The sequence below is a fragment of the Saccopteryx leptura genome, chromosome 8 (assembly GCF_036850995.1).
Source record: "Saccopteryx leptura isolate mSacLep1 chromosome 8, mSacLep1_pri_phased_curated, whole genome shotgun sequence".
Classification (NCBI taxonomy): domain Eukaryota; kingdom Metazoa; phylum Chordata; class Mammalia; order Chiroptera; family Emballonuridae; genus Saccopteryx; species Saccopteryx leptura.
In genome coordinates this window covers 56,627,530-56,647,713 of record NC_089510.1, presented here as the reverse complement: position 1 = coordinate 56,647,713, position 20,184 = coordinate 56,627,530, and positions in this window count along the sequence as shown.

The following is a 20,184-nucleotide window of genomic DNA, read 5'->3' as shown; positions in this document are numbered from 1 at the left end:
AACACTGTTAACCAACTGAGCTAACTGGTCAGGGCTCTTATTATCTTTTTAATGTTGTAAGAGTTAAAGAAATATTCTTGTGTTTCATTCTTTATATTGTTAATTTCTGTTTTAATTTTTAAAAAATTTTATTTATTCATTTTTGGCAGGGGAGAGAGAGAAGGTGGGGAGGAGCAGGAAGCATCCACTCCCATAAGTACCTTGACTAGGCACTACAGGGTTTCAAACTGGTGACCTCAGCATTCCAGGTTGACACTTTATCCACTGTACCACCACAGGTCAGGCCGTTTTCATTCCTTATATTGATAATTTATGTTTTTTTTTCTTCTTGACCAATCATGCTAGAAAGTTTTTGAATAAACTTTTTATTTTAGAATAATTTTTGTTTCAGAGAAAAGTTGCAAACACAATACAGAAAGTTCTCATACCCCTCTTACCCATTTGTCTCCCCTAATAATTTGTGAAAATTAAGAAACCAACATTGCTACATTACTATTAACTAAACGCCAGACTTTACTCAATTTCTTTTTTTTTTTTTTTTTTTTTTTACATTTTTTTTTTAAAGAGACAGAGAGGGATAGATAGGGATAGAAAGACAGGAATGGAGAGAAATGAGAAGCATCAATCATCAGTTTTTCGTTGCGACACCTTAGTTGTTCATTGATTGCTTTCTCATATGTGCCTTGACCGCCGGCCTTCAGCAGACCGAGTAACCCCTTGCTTGAGCCAGCGACCTTGGGTCCAAGTTGGTGAACCTTGTTCAAACCAGATGAGCCCTCACTCAAGCTGGCAACCTCGGGGTCTCGAACCTGGGTCCTCCACATCCCAGTCCAACGCTCTATCTACTGCGCCACTGCCTGGTCAGACAGACTTTACTCAATTTTATCATTCTTTTCATGAATGACTATCTGTTCCAGGATCCAACACAGGATACTACATTGTGTTTAGTTATTAGTCTTTCCTTGTTTTTCCTGCCAGTTTTGAGAAGTATCATCAGATATTTGTAGAATGTCCCACAAGTTGGGTTTGTCTTCTGTTTTTCTAATGATTAGACTGGGTTATGGGGTTTTGGAAATGTGATATGCCCATCTCATCACATCATGTCTGGGTATATAATATCCACCCCCTGGTGACGTTAAAATTGATCACTTGGTTAACGTACTATCTGCCAGTCCTCTCCTCTATAAAGTTCCTGTTTTTCTCTCTCCACACTCTATTCTTTGGAAGCAGGCTAGTAAGTCCAGCCCACACTCAGAAAGCAAGGGGTATAAGAGGAGACTAAGTTTCACCTCCTAGAGTGGAGAGAATCTACATGCCTTATTTGGAATTTTTCTGTAAGAAATATTTGTCTTTTCTTTCCCATCTATTTATTTATTTAGTCATTTATTTTATATCAATATGGGTGGATATAGAGCAAAGCAGGGAAGTGTAAAGAATGTATATGAAAAGAAAATTCAGAAATAACAAAAAAAATAGAATAGATATAAAAGTAAACAGGAAGTTGACTGGCACCAGGACTCAAGCCAATTATTACTCAACTTGTTTTCGAGTGTTTTTGAGATTCTGAGGCTCAGAGCCAAGACTAACATGTCTTTTGGGTGACTGGATCTGTGATGGATTGATGCTCTGTGTCACCAGCTTTGTAACCAAGAAAAGGAGCCATTGTGCAGATTTCTGTCAAATGCATGGTTGACACAGGAACAGAAACTGATTCTTCTCTTGGGAGCATATTAAATTAAAAACTGAAGACACAGAAAAGAGCTTATAATACACATGAGCCACCCTTTCTGTAACAACCCAAATATATCAAAATTAACAACCCTGTGCTAACCAGAGTAGTTCTGCACTCAGCTCTCAAGGATACTGAGGAGGGACTGGGTGATAGAAGTGAAGAAAAGTAATTTATAAGTAATCATCTATAAGAAGAAATATAGCTCTGCATGTATCCCCAAAGCTAAATATATCTTGTACATAGCAGGATTCAATAAATATTTGTTGAGCCTGACCAGGCAACGGCACAGTAAATAAAGTATCAGCCTAGGACACGGAGTACCCAGATTTGAAACTCTGAGTTCGCTGGCTTGAGCACAGGCTCATCCAGCTTGAGCATGGGCTCGCCAGCTTGAGTGCGGGGGCACTGGCTTGAGTGTGGGTTTATAGATATGACCCCATGGTCACTGGCTTGAGTCCAAAAGTCATTGGCTTGAAACCCAAGGTCTCTGGCTTGAGCAAGGGGTCACTGGCTTGGCTTCAGCCCCCCACCCCCAGTCAAGGTACATATGAGAAAGCAATCAATGAACAACTAATGTCCTGCAATGAAGAAGTGTTGCTTCTCATCCCTCTCCCTTCCTGCCTGTGTATTCCTCTCTCTTGCTAAAATACATACATACATACATACATACATGAATATTTTTTGAGTGAATGATTGTCTTATTGATCTGTGGCCATTCCCGCAGTAGGCACTGAAGGGCCTGGAATAATCAGTAAGACATATCTGTGCATTTGGACTTGAAATAAGCCCCAACCAAATGAATGAATATTCTTTTTTTTAAAATTTTTATAATTTATTGATTTGAGAGAGAAAAAGAGAGAGGAAGGGAGAGGGGGAGAGAGAGAGAGAGAGACATCGATTTGTTGTTCCACTTAGTTGTGCATTCATTGGTTGCTTCTGTATGTGCCCTGACCAGGGATCAAACCTGCAACTTTAGCGTATTGAAATGATGCTCTAATCAACTGACTTACCTGCAGGGCCTGAATGAATATTTTAAAAATTAAACCTAAAATATTTTATCATAGAGAAGACGTTGAGCTGTAATTCCCTGATTGGGACGTTAATTTGAGGATGTGGGGGTGTGGTGATGAAGCTGTTGTTTTTTAAACTCCTGTTGACTGATACCAAGAAACCCGTGGGCAGTTCTCCAGCAGAGCACCCCCCCCCCCCCCCGTCATGCTTGGTAACTTCTAACTTTCCTCTTGCGCCATCGTCCTCAGTTGCTGTCAGTTGGTTTGTGGCAGAGGGGAATTCCAGCCCACTTTTGGGAAATCAATAAGGAGGTTCCTGGTCAGTATCCCTTAGGTGGATCTTGGGACGCTGACAGAAAGGGTAGAGCTGAGACATACCACCTCAGAAGGTTACAGGGCCAAGAATGGGTATGAATTTACTAAAACCCTCACAGCCAACAAACAGAAAAGTTGATATAAGTGTTCTCAGAAATCTGGAAGTTCAAAGTTTTACACAATCAGATAAAAAAGGGCAACAGAAGGTAAGGCTTCACCATCATCTCTGGGCAAACCAGGCATCTCCATGTCACTCCATTTCTTTTCTTATTTTCTTTTAAAGATTTTATTTATTCATCTTTTTAGAGAGAGAGAGAGAGAAAGGCAAGGGAGGAAGGAGAGGAACGGGAAGCATCAATTTGTAATTGCTTCTTGTATGTGCCTTGACCAGGCAAGCCCAGGGTTTTGAACCTGCAACCTCAGCCTTCCAGGTTGATGCTTTATCTACTGCGCCTCCACAGGTCAGGCAATCCATTTCTTGACCAAGCTGACCTCCCACTCTTCCTACTTTTATTTATGTATTATTATTACTATTATTATTATATTTTAATAGTACGTTTCTTAAAGCTGGGGACAGTGAAACGAGGAAGGGCTCAGGATGAAAGAAGCAACAGGGGAGAGGCTGGCTTTGGGTCCCTGGAAAGTCAGAGGAAAGAGGGCCTTGGAGACAGGACTAGGGGGTTAGCCTGTGCGCTCCCCATTGCTCCCCTGGTTGCAAGCCTCATGGGGACCCTTAGCGTTTAAGAGACACATGACTGTGCAGAGGAAGAAAGGTGTGGGTCTGCTCCTGTGGGGGAGAGCACTCCTCTTCTTGTGTTAATTTTTGATTAAATCTTATTTATAAATATTTACAACATTTGCCTACTGCACACAGATAGCTGAACGGAAATCTCCTTCAAATCATGGGATGTGAGATTTGCAAGGTGCTGAAGAAATTATCCAGTTTAATCTCCTCATTTTGTAGCTGTGGAAGGGAACTGTCTGGTATGAGGGCACATGTCGAGTTAGAAGCCAAGTGAGGAATACGACCTCAGCTACCACTCCCAGTCTAACGCTCTTTCTGTTACTCTAGGGCTGATCCTCTACCTTGAGTAACCTCAGGGTAGATTTGACAGCCATACCTAAAACTGTCCTTCCTTCCCACCTATCAAAGGTCAGGGACAGTAGAAAACTTTATTCAATGGCTGGGCTTTTTGTTTGTTTGTTTTAAGTGAGAGGAGGGGAGATAGAGAGACAGACTCCCACATGCACCCTGACCAGGATCCACCTGGCAACCCTTGTCTGGGGCTGATGCTTGAATCAACTGACCTATCCTCAGCACCTGATGCCAATGCTCGGGCCAATGGAGACACTGGCTGTGAGAGGGGAAGACAGAGAGAAGGGGGAGAGGGAGGGTAAGAGAAGCAGATGGCCATTTCTCATATGTGCCCTAACTGGAGATCGAACTCTGGTCATCCACACACCAGGCCAATGCTCTATCCACTGAGCCAGCTAGCCAGGGCCAATGGTTGTTTTTTTGTTTTGTTTGTTTTTAAAGTTGTACATGTAGGAAAGAGCAACTTGGAATTGGGAAGAATATGTCCCGTGAAAGATAGAAATTTTTTTTTTTCCTTCAGGGACAGAGAGAGAGTCAGAGAGAGAGGGATAGATGGGGACAGACAGACAGGAACAGAGAGAGATGAGAAGCATCAATCATCAGTTTTTCGTTGCAACACCTTAGTTGTTCATTGATTGCTTTCTCATATGTGCCTTGACCGTGGGCCTTCAGTAGAATGAGTAACCCCTTGCTCGAGCCAGCGACCTTGAGTCCAAGCTGGTGAACTTTTTGCTTAAGCAGATGAGCCCGCACTCAAGCTGGTGACCTCGGGGTCTTGAACCTGGGTCCTCTGCATCCCAGTCTGATGCTCTATCCACTGCGCCACCACCTGGTCAGGCGAAGATAGAAATTTCTAATCATTGAAGACTCAAAGAAGCAGGACTATTTAACCAGCAACCATCTCTTATTTGATACAAGCCCCCAAAGAGGTGATAATCATCACAAAGAGTATGATGTGATGAGCACTGTCACCTAATATCAGAAATTAAGCAGGAGCTAAAATTTAATATTGAAAGCTAGTAATGTGAGAATCTGGTAGTGTTGGCTAGCTGTTCAAACTTCAGTTGTGCTCTAAAAATGAACAAACTTCATAGACGTGAAAGTTCAGGCACTGGTTAACTCTTGTAAAACAAGCCACGGCAGTCACCATCTTGGTTACCATGCAACAGGAATACTGTTTTCTAAATAGTTAAGTCGTTATAGAAAAACAAAATACAAAAATAAACATCAAGTTCCAACATTTTGCAAGGGTCCAGAGACATACATTTATAAAGGGACAAAGAGATCAATGTTAGAAAAGTTAGTTCCTCAAAAGAAGTAAAATTTGGTCATGAACTAACTAAAATGCATTCAAGGAGAGCACCTAAAATATAAAAGGAGGGGAGGCACCAAGTGGGTGGAAACTGGGGAGAAACAATATTGAATAAATAAAGAGGAAAAGATGATAAATCCAGTGATGACCCAATGCCTGCTACCTGAGGCAGAGCTTCTGAATTAAAGAAGTGGCAGCAACATTCTTCCTTCGAAACCTGAGAAGCATTGTACCTATTTATAAGACCTTAAATGCCAAGAAGAGGAGAGTACTCAAGTTAATAGCTATCAAAAAGCAAAAATAAATCCAATTGTTAAAAGATTTCACCACTGGTCTGAATAAACTTAAAAAATACAAACAAAGCTGTTCTGCATCCTGAGGGGAGAGGGAGTAGGAAGTGGAGACCTGAAGCCCCCAAGAAGCCGAATAGTTTCAGGAACCCCATCTCATCTTGAAAAGGACCAGCAGCTAAAGGAAAATAAAGTACATTTTTAAAAAACTGTACTTTCATATACAGCATTGTATTTCAGGGTTTATAAATATCATTTTTTTGTTTGTGAACACATTCTTCGGGCAAATGGTTCTTTCATTTTGAAATGTAACTGTCTTTACAAATTCAAATATTTTACTTTCTTCCCCTTTTAATTTTACTTTTTCTTTATTTTTTTAGTGAAGGAGAAAGAGAGGGACAGACAGGAGGGGAGAGAAATGAGAAGCATCAACTCATCGTTGCAGCACTTTAGTTGTTTATTGATTACTTTCTCCTTTGTGCCTTGACTGGGGGGCTCCAGTCGAGCCAGTGACCCCCTACTCAAGCCAGCAACTTTGGGCTTCAAGCCAGTGTGACCTTTGTGCTCAAGACAGGTACCATAGGGTCATGTCTATGATACCAAACTCAAGCCTGTGACCCCATGCTCAAGCTGGTGAGTCCACGCTCAAGCCTGATGAACCGCACTCAAGCTGGTGACCTCAGAGTTTCAACCCTGAGTCCTCAGTGTTTAAGGTTGATGCTCTATCTACTGTGCCATCGCCTAGTCAAGCTAATCTTATTTTTTTCTGTAATTAATTTGTCCTATAGATAATATCTATTTTTAAAAAACACTGTATATTTTCTTTCTTTCTTTCTTTCTTTCTTTCTTTCTTTCTTTCTTTCTTTCTTTCTTTCTTTCTTTCTTTCTTTCTTTCTTTCTTTCTTTCTTTCTTTCTTTCTTTCTTTCTTTCTTTCTTTCTTTCTTTCTTTCTTTCTTTCTTTCTTTCTTTCTTTCTTTCTTTCTTTCTTTCTTTCTTTCTTTCTTTCTTTCTTTCTTTTGTATTTTTCCAAAGTTGGAAACGGGGAGGCAGTCAGACAGACTCCCACATGCTCCTGACCAGGATCCATCCGGCACGTCCACCAGGGGGCGATGCTCTGCCCATCTGGGACATCACTCTGTTGCAACCAGAGCCATTCTAGTGCCTGAGGCAGAGGCCATGGAGCCATCCTCAGCACCTGGGCCAACTTTGCTCCAATGGAGCCTTGGCTGTGGGAGGGGAAGAGAGAGACAGAGAGGAAGGAGAGGGGAAGGGGTGGAGAAGCAGATGGGCGCTTCTCCTGTGTGCCCTGGCCGGGAATTGAACCCGGGACTCCTGCATGCCAGGCCAATGCTCTACCACTGAGCCAACCAGCCAGGGCCCCCTTTTTTTTTTTTTTTTTTTTTTGAGAGAGAGAGACACACACAGGAAGGGAGAGAGATGAGAAGCATCAACTCATAGTTGCGTCACTTTAGTTGTTCATTGATTGCTTCTCATACGTACCTTGACCAGAGGGCTCCAGCTGAGCCTGTGGCCCCTTGCTCAAACCAGCAACCTTAGGCTCAAGCCAGTGACCATGGTATCATGTCGATGATCCTATGCTCAAACCGGAGATTCTGCACTCAAGCCAGATGAGCTTATTCTCAATCTGCCAACCTAGAACCTCAGCATTCCAGGTCAATGTCCTATCCACTGCACAACCAACAGTCAGGCCATACTTCTGTATATTTTAAATTTCTCCTGTTCTACTAAGCTTCTATTCCTTTAATATTTACAAAATGGTGATTTCTCACTCTTTTTCCATTTTTGGACACATTTTAAATTTTATGTCTAATTTCTTCATTCATCTATCCTCACACACATATCCAGATGGCATTAAAGTTTATGTGAAATCATAACTTAGGTAAAGGACTATGTCTTTTTGTCTTATTTGGGCAATTAGTTTCTGAAAAGCCATTAAACAGATCCATTCTCTGGATCTAGTAAATGAATTGATTTTGCTCAACAATTTGTCATGCTTCACATGCTGCATTGTGGGGTTTTCTTGGTATTTTTCTGAAGTTAGAAGCGGGGAGTCAGAGACAGACTTCTGCATGCACCCGACAGGGATCCACGCAGCATGCCCACCTGGGGGCAATGCTCTGCCCATCTGGGGCATTGCTTCGTTGCAGTGGAAGCCATTCTAGCACTTGAAGCAGAGGCCATGGAGCTGTCCTCAGCGCCCGGGCCAACTTTGCTCCAGTGGAGCCTTAGCTGTGGGAGGGGAAGAGAGACAAAGAGGAGAGGGGGAAGAGTGGAGAGCAGATAGTCACTTCTCCTGTGTGCCCTGGCCAGGAATTGAACCTGGGACTTTACACGCCAGGCCAATGATCTACCACTGAGCCAACTAGCCAGAGCTGCTGCATTGTACTTTCGTTTCCATCCAATTCACATAATAGTTAAGTCTCTTTTTACTATTATGTGATCATGATCATTTAAGTTTTCAGTCTCCAGGTTTAATTTATACAGTCTTCCTTTAAAAAAATTTTTTTTAATTCATTCATTTTAATGAGAGAGCAAGAGGAGTGAGATAGGGAGAGAGAGACATCCACCTGCTGCTTCCCCCAACAATGCATTCACTGGTTGATTCTTGTATGTAGCCTGGCTGGAGAACGAACCCGCAACCTTGGCGTATCAGGAAGATGTTCCATCCAACTGAGCCAGGGCCAGTCTGTCCTTTCTTAATGAATACTTACACTGTATTTTTTCTGATTAATACTTAGTAAAATTGTGGCCATTTTTGCAATTAAGGACAGTTTTTTTTTCAACAGTGAAAAGGACCGTTAGCATATTCAATTGCTCCCCTCCCAGGAAGAGCCAGCTGACAGAGTGGAGCATCTTCTGCACTTCAGGTTGTTATGTGACACATGTGTAATATAATATGATATGTATTGCAGATTCTTTGACAGTCGTTTATAAAAATCAACCCAGAAGATACTCAAATATTATTGGAACTTCTAATAAAGAAGAGTGAAGTAGGAAAACATTATGTTTAGAAACAAAGCTGGATAGATCAAAAGAACCTGAGGAAATGCTTTTGGTTAAGATGTTTGTGCCTGTTTGCTTTTGTCTCCTGTCAGGCAGTCATTATTTGCCTGTGAGGAAAACTGCAGGAAAGGGAGTTGGGTGTGCAAAACTTACTTGTATTTCAAGGGGAAAGCATAACATTTTGGAAAAGTTAAAAAAATCAGAGGGCATTCCTCTTCTAATGGATTGTTATGATCAAAGTGGAATTTTTGTTGTTATCTCTCTTTTGGAGGAAGGATGTTCTACCATGTGAAACACAGGCAACAGAAGAAGATAATATTGGTAAAGAAATCTAGTTCAAAAAAGTTTGCTTGAAAATTTTTTTTTTTTTTAATTTTATTGGTTGTCTTGAAGCAGTAACTTTTTTTTTTTTTTTTTTACAGAGGCAGAGATAGACAGGGACAGACAGACAGGAACGGAGAGAGTTGAGAAGCATCAATTATCAGTTTCTCGTTGCGCATTGCAACTTCTTAGTTGTTCATTGATTGCTTTCTCACATGTGCCTTGACCGTGGGCCTTCAGCAGACCGAGTAACCCCCTGTTGGAGCCAGCGACCTTGGGTCCAAGCTGGTGAGCTCTTTGCTCAAGCCAGATGAGCCCGCGCTCAAGCTGGCGACCTTGGGGTCTCGAACTTGGGTCCTTCCGCATCCCAGTCCGACGCTCTATCCACTGCGCCACCACCTGGTCAGGCTGCTTGAAAATTTTAAGAGACGTTTTTGTAGAATCTCAAAATCTTAGGAGAGGTGACATTAGCAGATTGCAAGATAAAAAGTCTTTTCGCCTGACCAGGCGGTGGTGCAGTGGATAGAGTGTCGGACTGGGATGCGGAGGGCCCAGGTTCAAAACCCCGAGGTCGCCAGCTTGAGCACGAGCTCAACTGGTTTGAGTAAGGCTCACCAGCTTGAGCCAAGGTTGCTGGTTTGAGCAAGGGGTCACTCAGTCTGCTGTGGCCCCTCAGTTGGGGCACATATGAGAAAGCAATCAATGAACAACTAAGGTGCCGCACAAAGAACTGATGCTTCTCATCTCTCTCCCTTCCTGTCTGTCTGTCCCTATCTGTCCTTATATGCCCCTCTCTCTGTCTCTGTCATAAAAAAAAAAGATCTTTTCCACAGAGCTCAAAAAAAAAACAAAACCCCCACTAAGAGGAGGGCCTGGGGAAGGTACATGGCCCAAATTTTATTTGGAATAAACTGGTTTTTTAAAACTTAGAAGAAAAATGTTGGTTATCAAAAAGCAAGACAAGGATAGGCTATTTTGCTAAGTGATATGTTATATAGTGATATAAATAAATAAATAAAAGTATTTATATTGATGATGATGTTATAAATGTATAAATATATGGTAACCTGTTGGCGCCACATTGTGTACCTAACCCTGGGGACACGGATGCTATCTCAGCTTCATCTCATGAAGTATCTCACAGATAGCTAAGATGCTCATAGCAGCGAAATAAAATAAAATCTGACATTAAAACAATTCTTTTCCAACACTGCAGAACTTTAGGGTAGTACCTCACAAACAGAAGGGTATTAAGGGCACTAAGCAGAGGATATGTGTATTTCTTTTGCAGTATGTCCCAATACATATTTTCCTGTTCTTACTTTCAAGATCTTCTACTTCATTGTCTATTCTGCTATTTCTCAAAAATGTCCTTTCTACTTTTATAAACTGATTTGAGAGGTAATGAGAGGAAGGGACAGAGAGTGAGGAGAGAGATAAGAAGTATCAACTTGTAGTTGCTTCACTTTAGTTGTTCCTTGATTGCTTCTCATATGTGCCTTGACCAGGGTGCTCAAGAAGAGCCAGTGACTCCTTGCTCAAGTCATTGACCTTCGGCTTCAAGCCAGCAACCTTTGGGTTCAAGACAATGACCTTGGACATTGACCAGGCGGTGGCGCAATGGATAGCACATCGGCCTCGGATGCTGAGGACCCAGGTTTGAAACCCCGAGGTCGCTGGTGTGAGCATAGGCTCACCAGCTTAAGCACGGGGTCACCAGCTTGAGCCTGGGATCAGAGGCATGACCTCATAGTTGCTGGCTTGAGCCAAAAGGTCGCAGCTTGTACCTCAAAATTGCTCATTTGACCCCATGGTCGCTGGCTTGAGCAAGGGGTCACTTGCTCTGCTGGAGCCCCCCGTCAAAGCACGTATGAGAAAGCAATCAATGAACAACTAAAGTGCCACAACTATGAGTTAATGCTTCTCATCTCTCTCCCTTCCTGTATGTCTGTCTCTGTCTGTCTGTCTCTCTCTTTTTCTCTCTTTCTCTCTCTCTTGCAAAAAGATAAAAAAAAGAAGAAGAAAATGACCTTGGGATGATGTCGATGATTCCACACTCAAGCCAGTGATCCTGTGCTCAAGCTCTCAAGGTCACCCTCACTCATGCAGGTGACCTCGGGGTTTCAAACCTGGGACATCAGCATCACAGGTTGACATTGGTCAGGCAAATAAGTGCCCTTTTTATATAGAGAGATTATTTTCTGGATCTGGATGGATTTGAGAACCAGTGACATCTGGGATGTGCCTTTCTTCTATATCGCCAGGAAAAAGTAAGCTGGATTTTGTTCTGGAGGCCGGCATCACGGACCCAGCCAGATGGTCTGCACTCTTTTCCCCCTTTTCCCCTTTTTCTTTCATATTTCTAACTTGCATTTTGCAGCATTGGTAAGACAACAGGAAGCTCTGGGTTTCCTCTCCAGGGCATTCAGCGGAAGGGATGTGCTCACCACATCGATAACAGTAGCCGGAAAAGAAACACACCCACCCTCCAGAAAGCATGACCTCCCTCCTCACTCTCTCTTCCCGCCACATGCTGGCCCACTTCCCCCTTAGAGCCACGGAGGCCCCTTTGGAGTTGCACAATTCAGGCCTCTCCAGTGTTCCAGATAATTTTATCTCATTAAAATTTGTTTGGCCACGTCCTTCCCCATGCCCTCTTCTTAGATAATGTGCTTTGGAGCTTCGAGCAGAAAGACTGTTTTCAGATTGCGATCTGTTAATTCCACCTCTCTTAAGATTTCAAGATTCTGCAAGAATATTCTCTTGGTCTCAGCGTTATGTGAGATACTGTTGTCTAAAGTTACTAAGGGTTAATCACTGTGACACAGACTCAGTTGGTATTAGTATGGCTAAGCATATTCTTAGATGGAAAACTGTGTTAAATTGCCCTTTATAAGCTAAACACCCTTGAATGAGTAAAAAGAGGGATGATTGGTTACAAACTCAATGTGTCCAGGGATAAGGGTTTTAAATATAACAGAAGTTTTGAATTCAGTTTTCCAATTTCTTTTTGTATTTTTCTGAAGTGAGAAGCAGGGAGGCAGTCAGACAAACTCCCACATGCACCTGACTGGGATCCACCCGGTATGCCCACTAGGTGGTGATGCTCTGCTCATCTGGGGCATTGCTCTGTTGCGGCCAGAGCCATTCTAGCTCCTGAGGTGGAGGCCATGGAGCCATCCTCAGTGCCCGGGCCAACTTTGTTCCAATGGAGCCTTGACTGCAGGAGGGGAAGAGAGAGATAGAGAGAAAGAAGAGGGGGAAGGGTGGAGAAGCAGACGGTTGCTTCTCCTGTGTGTCCTGGCTGGGAATCGAATCTGGGACTTCCACACGCCAGGCCGACACTCCACCACTGCGCCAACCAACCAGGGCCTTCCAACTTTTTCATATTAAAAGATATGGAGGTGCTGACCTGTGGTGGTGCACTGGATAGAGTGTCAACCTGGAACACTGAGGTCACCAGTTCAAAACCCTGTGCTTGCCCAGTCAAGGCACATATGGGAAGCAATCAGTGAACCACTAAAATGAAGCAATTATGATCTCACTCCCCCCGCCTCTAAAATCAATAAGTAAAATCTTAAAAAATAAAAAACGATCTGGGAGTAGCCAAAGTACAAGACTGAATGCCCAACGAATGACTAGGGACTAAGAACAGCCAAAAAGCATCTGAGGGCAGTCATTGCACTGGCATGAAGATGGAACAATTAAAATAAAAGCCGGGTCAAGGGTCTGAGTGAAAGACACAAACAATTCTTTTTTTTTTATTATTATTAATTTTAATGGGGTGACATCAATAAATCAGGGTACATATATTTAAGGAAAACATATCCAGGTTATCTTGTCATTCAATTATGTTGCATACCCATCACCCAAAGTCAGATTGTCCCTTCCCCTCCCCCTTCTCCTCTCCCTCCCCCTCCCCTAACCACCACACTCTTGTCCATGTCTGTTAGTTTTGTTTTTATGTCCCACCTGTGTATGGAATCATGCAGTTCTTAGGTTTTTCTGATTTAGTTATTTCACTCCATTTAATGTTATCAAGATCCAACCATTTTGGCCTGACCAGGCGGTGGTGCAGTGGATAGAGCATCGGACTGGGATGCAGAGGACCCAGGTTCGAGACCCTGAGGTCGCCAGCTTGAGTGCGGGCTCATCTGGCTTGAGCAAAAAGCTCACCAGCTTGGACCCAAAGGTCGCTGGCTCAAGCAAGGGGTTACTCGGTCTGCTGTAGCCCCATGGTCAAGGCACATATGAGAAAGCAATCAATGAACAACTAAGGTGTCGCAACGAAAAACTGATGATTGATGCTTCTCATATCTCTCCGTTCCTGTCTGTCTGACCCTATCTATCCCTCTCTCTGACTCTCTCTCTGTCCTTGTAAAAAAAAAAAAAGGATCCAACCATTTTGTTGTAAATGATCCGATGTCATCATTTCTTTTTTAACTTTTTAATTTTATTTTATTATTTATTTATTTATTTTGTCTGAAGCTGGAAACGGGGAGAGACAGTCAGACAGACTCCCGCATGTGCCTGACCGGGATCCACCCGGCACGCCCACCAGGGGTGACGCTCTGCCCACCAGGGGGCGATGCTCTGCCCCTCCGGGGCGTCACTCTGCCGTGACCAGAGCCACTCTAGCGCCTGGGGTAGAGGCCAAGGAGCCATCCCCAGCGCCCTGGCCATCTTTGCTTCAATGGAGCCTTAGCTGTGGGAGGGGAAGAGAGAGAAAAGGGAGAGTGGAGACAAGCAGATTGTCGCTTCTCCTGTGTGCCCTGACTGGGAATCGAAGCCAGGATGTCCATATGCCAGTGGACACTCTATCCACTGAGCCTCTGGCCAGGGCCCTTTTGAATGAATTTTGAGCAGGAAGATGCAGCTTGACTGATGGAGGAAGGAATTGAGCAAGATTTTTCTGTTATAAATTACCTCCAAGCTATCACCAAACCCTGCTGCTACCTTCAGAATGGCCACAGAAAGATGGGTGACACTCAACTACAGTAAATCTTCACTTAATGTCATCAATAGGTTATTGACATTATGGAAAAATAATGTATAACAAAACCATTTACCACAGGCTAATTGATATAGACAAGAATTCAGTTTCTATGGTACCTCATCAATGTTCTAGCAAAAAGACATTATTCGAGGGCCAGCTGTACTCTGGCCTTCCTCACCTTTGCCCCATATGAACTTCTCCATGTTTGCCTCTTAATCAGAATATGTGCTATTCAGCAACCACTAGCTATCTATAGGCTGATAGTTTGATAGATGTGATAAAGATGATCAAATTGCTACAGCTGCCTTTCTCCTCTTCAGCTTGATGCTAACAGCTTTACCACGGTTCTGTACAACCTAGAGCAAATATGAGTGGCTGTCGGCCTAGGGATTGTCCAGAACTAAGTGAAATTTTCTGTGTAAAACACTTAGCACAAATAAGTGCTAAGTAGTTTGTTTGTTTGTTTTTTATTTATTCATTTTAGAGAGAGGAGACAGAAAGCATCAACTCCCATATGTGCCTTGACCAGGCAAGCCTGGGGTTTTGAACCAGCAACCTCAGCATTTCAGGTTGATGTTTTACCCATTGCACCACCACAGGTCAGGCCTTAGTAGTTTTTTTAATTAAAGAATTTTAAATTACAGATGACATAAAATATTATATTCACTTCAGATGTATTAGACAGTAATTAGACATTTATGTGCCTTACAAAGTGATCACCACAGTGTGAGTCTAATTCCCATTTGATGCCATACATAGTTATTACAATATTGACTATATTCTTTATGCTATGACTAATTTTATAACTGGCAGTTTGTTTTTCTTAATCCTTTCATTTTTTTTAAAGATTTTATTTATTTATTTAGAGACAGAGAGAGGGATAGATAGGGACAGACAGAAACGCAGAGAGATGAGAAGCATCAATCATCAGTTTTTCGTTGTGGCACCTTAGTTGTTCAATGATTGCTTTCTCATATGTGCTTTGACCGCGGGCCTTCAGGAGACCGAGTAACCCATTGCTCGAGCCAGCGACCTTGGGCTCAAGCTGGTGAGCTTTTGCTCAAACCAGATGAGCTGGGCTCAAACTGGTGACCTCAGGGTCTCGAATCTGGGTCTTCCGCATCCCAGTTCGATGCTCCATCCACTGCGCCACCACCTGGTCAGGCTCCTTTCATTTTTTAAATACATTCCCCAACCCCTTCTATCTGGCAACCATCAGTTTGTTCTTTGTATCTATGAGTTTGTTTTGTTTTGTTTGTTCATTTATTTTGTTTTTTGAATCCACTTATATGTGGAATAAAAAAAACCCAAAGTGGTTTCACTTATATATGAAATAATAAAAAACAAATCTTTCTCTCTCTGATATTTCTTTCTTTCTTTCTTTTTTTTTTTTATTAAGTGAGAAATGGGGAAGCAGAGAGACAGTCTCCTACATGTGCTCTGACCAGGATCCACCCAGCAAGACCCCTACCAGGGTATGCTCGGCTCATCTGGAGCATTGTTCCAATGCTCAGCAGCCGAGCTATTTTAGCACCTGAGGTGAGGCCATGGAGCCATCCTCAGTGCCTGGGGCCAACTTGCTCAAACCATTCAAGCCATGACTGTGGGGAGAAGAGAGAGACATTTCATTTCTCCTGTGTGCCCTAACCAGGGATCAAACACGAGACTTCCAAACACTGGGCTGATGCTTTACTGCTGAGCCAACCAGCCAGGGCCCTCCCTGACATCTCATTTAGCATAATACTCTCTAGGTCTATCTATGTTGTAACAAGTGGCAAGATTTAATTCTTTTTTATGACTGAGTAATATTCCATTGTAAATATACCACATTCCCTTTACCCAATCATCAATCAATGGACACCTAGGTTACTTCCATATCTTGGCTATTGTAAATAATGCTGCAATAAAATTAAAGGCACACACACATACACACACACACACACACACACAGGGAGAACAGTGAGGCAGACTCCCACCTGACTGGAATCCACCAGGCAACCCCATTTGGGGCCAATGCTCAAGTACTGAGCTATTTTTAGTGCCTGAGGCTGATGTGCTGTAGTGGAGCTATCCTCAGCAACTGGGGCCACGCTCGAATCAATTGAGCACTGGCTGTGGGAGGAGAAGAGAAGGAGATGGGGGAGAGAAAGGCAGGGAGAAGCAGATGGTCACTTCTCCTGTGTGCCCTGACCAGGAATTTAATCCAGGACGTCCATATGCAGGGCCAACGCTCTATCCACTGAGCCACTGGCCAGGAAAGTATATATATTTTTGAATTAGTGTTTCTTATTTCTCTGATAAATACTCAAAAGTGGGATTGCCAGGTCATATGCATGGTAATTCTTGATGAGGATGGAATAGAAGACAACTGGTTAGTGAAGAGTATTTTTCATTTTCTTTTCATTATATCACCTTTTTTACCTAGCCCCATTGTCTGTTTCCTTTGGCTTGATTCCATCACAACACTCTTCTGAAGAAGATTTTTATGGTTGGAAACTTCTCCTTCTCCAATCTGAGTTACATCTGAATATATTTGTAATATATACGATGACATGCGGCGATTTATATCCAGCTTCTTCTTCAGGTTCAACAATAAGGAATCAGAGGGACAGTCATCTCCAGGGGATTTACTTTTAAACCTCTGGCTGTATTGATACTCCTGTGACTCCCTGATACAGTATCTGGATTTTTCTGGATCAGTATTACTAATAAATAACTTCCACCAGCATGGGTCTCAGCAGGAACCAGATGGGTGAAGGTGCGAACACCATTTGAATAAGGAAAACTGGGGAGGATTTATAAAAAGACTGTTTACAAACTGGGAGGCAGGGAAAGGTGTATCACAAGGGATAATGCAATTTATACAGGGCTGGTAATGATGGAGCTGTTAAGTGTCCTCAAGCCCAAAGGGAAGGGACCTGTGGAGTGAGTGGCTCCTAGAACTCCAAGGCACAGGTGTTCTATGTAGAAAGGGCCACCTTGAGAGGACTATGATCTTTCTTGAACGTATAGCCAGTTTGAGATATATCCATACAGAGGAGTTAGAAGAATAAATACCCTGATCTCACTTTCCTTCTCCTATTTGCCAAGAGTCCTTAGGCAAATACTACAGCTGATGCCAGAGGGCAGGGGAGCCCACTGAGATCAGCCTGCTGGGGCAGGACAGAGGCGGGTGAGGAGTGGAGTTAGAGGGGCAAATGGAAGATATCTGGCGTAAGTACATGAAAGTGGGCCATGCATGGGTAATGGTTACCAAAGAGGACTAGTGATATGAACCAAGGATGATAGTTTATCCAATTTCTTGCAACTGGGGTTCTTAAAAAAATCAGTTGACTCCCTAATAACTATGCACCATTAGAAAAACTTTAAGCTTTTGTTTTATGACTAAAGTTTCAAAATCTGAATTATCATTATTCATGTTAACAGTCCAATCTCTGACATTATTTATGTTTGAATATTTTCCTGTCAGGTTATTCTGGTATGTGGCAACTGGGGGTGGCCCCTACTTCCCACCCTCTAAGGACAAACTGCTTGGTGTTCAGTTTGGCTGTACAGGAAGCCTGTAGGCAGACACCATTTTTGTCCACCAGGGAATTCTGGGAATAGGCTCTGTGGGTCTTCTCTGCTCTAGCACTCTCAGAGTGGACATTAGAATGTTCTCTTCTGCAGGTGGAGGTAGGGGTTGATCAAAGCAGGACAAAGCTATAGAATTTGTGGGATAAACCACAGTTCAAGACTGGAAACCAAAATCTACTGCTCCTTCCATCCTTCTCACCACACTAAAAGAAGCTTAGGAAACAGCCTTTGGACCCTAGCGATGGACTAACCAACCAAGGAAATCCCACAGGCTTCTGAAGTCACTGCTACAGTATGCCATTCTGCCAGGTGGACCCTAAGAACAGGTAGAGGGGGGGGGGGGTGGTGAGCTACGTAAAGGCTTCAAAAGTCCTGCCTGACCCTAACCATCTCCCTTGTTGGCCTGAGAGTCTGCCTGTTCGAGTTACTTCTTTATGCCAAGGGTGTGGTGCGTATTTGTCTTCTGTCTTCTCAACACCCACCTTCCCTTCCTGTTTTGAGAACTCCACCCCATATGAGTATTTCTAGGAAGTAGAGCCCATTTACTATTATAGAAGCCACACCAGAAAGTATAGCATTTGCTGTCCCAGCCCCTCTCAGGGCAGGGGCAGGTGACCTAAGGGTTGACCAGCCAGGTCCACATGCTCCAGACTGCACATCGGAAGCTGGTGACACAGCAGAATTTGGGAAAGTGTTTGTTTTGACAGAGTAGCAGTGACCCTGTGGCAGTGGCCCTGTCCAGAGCTGTCAGCGGCAGCACTGCAAGCTGGCATCCAGTAATGAGGGGGATCTGCAGTCACGTTCTCACTGTTACTGTGTATGGTGTGATCTGGGCTGTGGTCCTAGCTGCTGGGGAGCATCATCCGTTCCTGACCATTTCCCAAGTCTGTTTCTCAGCTTCCCCAGAGAACCCAACATCCTTTTACTAAATCCCCACGACGCTTAAATCAGACAGAGTCATCCTCAGGTGCAAGAAGCTAAGAAAACCGATGGGAGGATAACACTAACTCAAGAGAAGCTATAAATGTACCAGCCCCAGAGAGACTCATTTGTCGAATTAGTTAGTTGTCATCTTGAGAAACAACAGGACCCCAGGTTGTTGATTGGGTACAAAATCAGGAGAATCTAGTCATATGGATATTGGCTGATGGGGTTTTCCTAGCAGGACATTGGACCTGGCTTCAAAGCAGCCCGAGGGACATCAAAGGCACTAGGCCGGGCAATGCAGGGGGGAGACAGACACACTGACAGGAAAGATGGGGCTACAATAGGGGCAGAGCAGACTCGGTGCTGCTGAGGAGGAGCCTTGCTGACTCGGCCTCGTTTATACCCTGTAGAGCAGTGGTCCCCAACCTTTTTTGGGCCACGGACCGGTTTAATGTCAGAAAATATTTTCACGGACCAGCCTTTAGGGTGGGACGGATAAATGTGTCACGTGACCGAAACAAGCGTCAAGAGTGAGTCTTAGACAGATGTAACAGAGGGAATCTGGTCATTTTTTAAAAATAAAACATCTTTCAGACTTAAATATAAGTAAAATGGAAATAATATAAATTATTTATTCTTTCTCTGCAGACCGGTACCAAATGGCCCACGGACCGGTACCGGTCCGCAGCCTGGGGGTTGGGGACCACTGCTGTAGAGCATCCAGGGGAAACTTGGGCTTTTCAAAGTCAGACAACTGTTTTTATCTCTCTGATTTGCCTAAACATTTCTGCTGACTTTAGTATTCATGGTAATAGTAATCAGTTTGTGGGATTTCTATCCTCTCCCTCCCACCACCACCACCAGTGCAACTAGTCCCTTTACGATTTAATAAGCAAAGATAAAAAGTGCAAGAGCAGTGTAAATCTAAACTACCAAAAGGCAAGGGCTGTGTCTGTATGCCCCCTCCCGCCAGAGGAGCACAGAAATGGTTCACTATTCACTGAAGGAAGGAAGGAGACAGGAAACAAGGAATGTAGTGAGTGCAGAGATGGAACTGCTGAGAAGTTGTTTGTGATTTTTTGTGATGAGTAGGGGTAATCCTCAAATAAACAGAATTCACTCCTTTCTGTGTTCCTCTTTACTTTCTCTGAAAACAAGGACTGTGCCTGGTGTCCAGTTTACTGCACGAATAAACACAGGGCCCAGATTACTCTGAAATTCTGGTCCTTGGTGAACCGCCAGGGCACTGATTCTCACCATCTCTGTGTGTGTGTGTGTGTGTGTGTGTGTGTGTGTGTGTGTGTGTGTCAGAGACAGAGTCAGAGAGAGGGCCAGTTAGGGACAGACAGACAGGAAGGGAGAGAGATGAGAAGCATCAATCCTTTGTTGCAGCACCTTAGTTGTTCATTGATTACTTTTTCATATGTGCCTTGACGGGGGGGCTACAGCAGAATAAGTGACCCCTTGCTCAAGCCAGCAACCTTGGGCTCAAGCTGGTGAGCCTTGCTCACATCAGATGAGCCCACGCTCAAGCTGGCGACCTTGGGGTTTCGAACTTGGGTCCTCTGTAGCCCAGTCCAACGC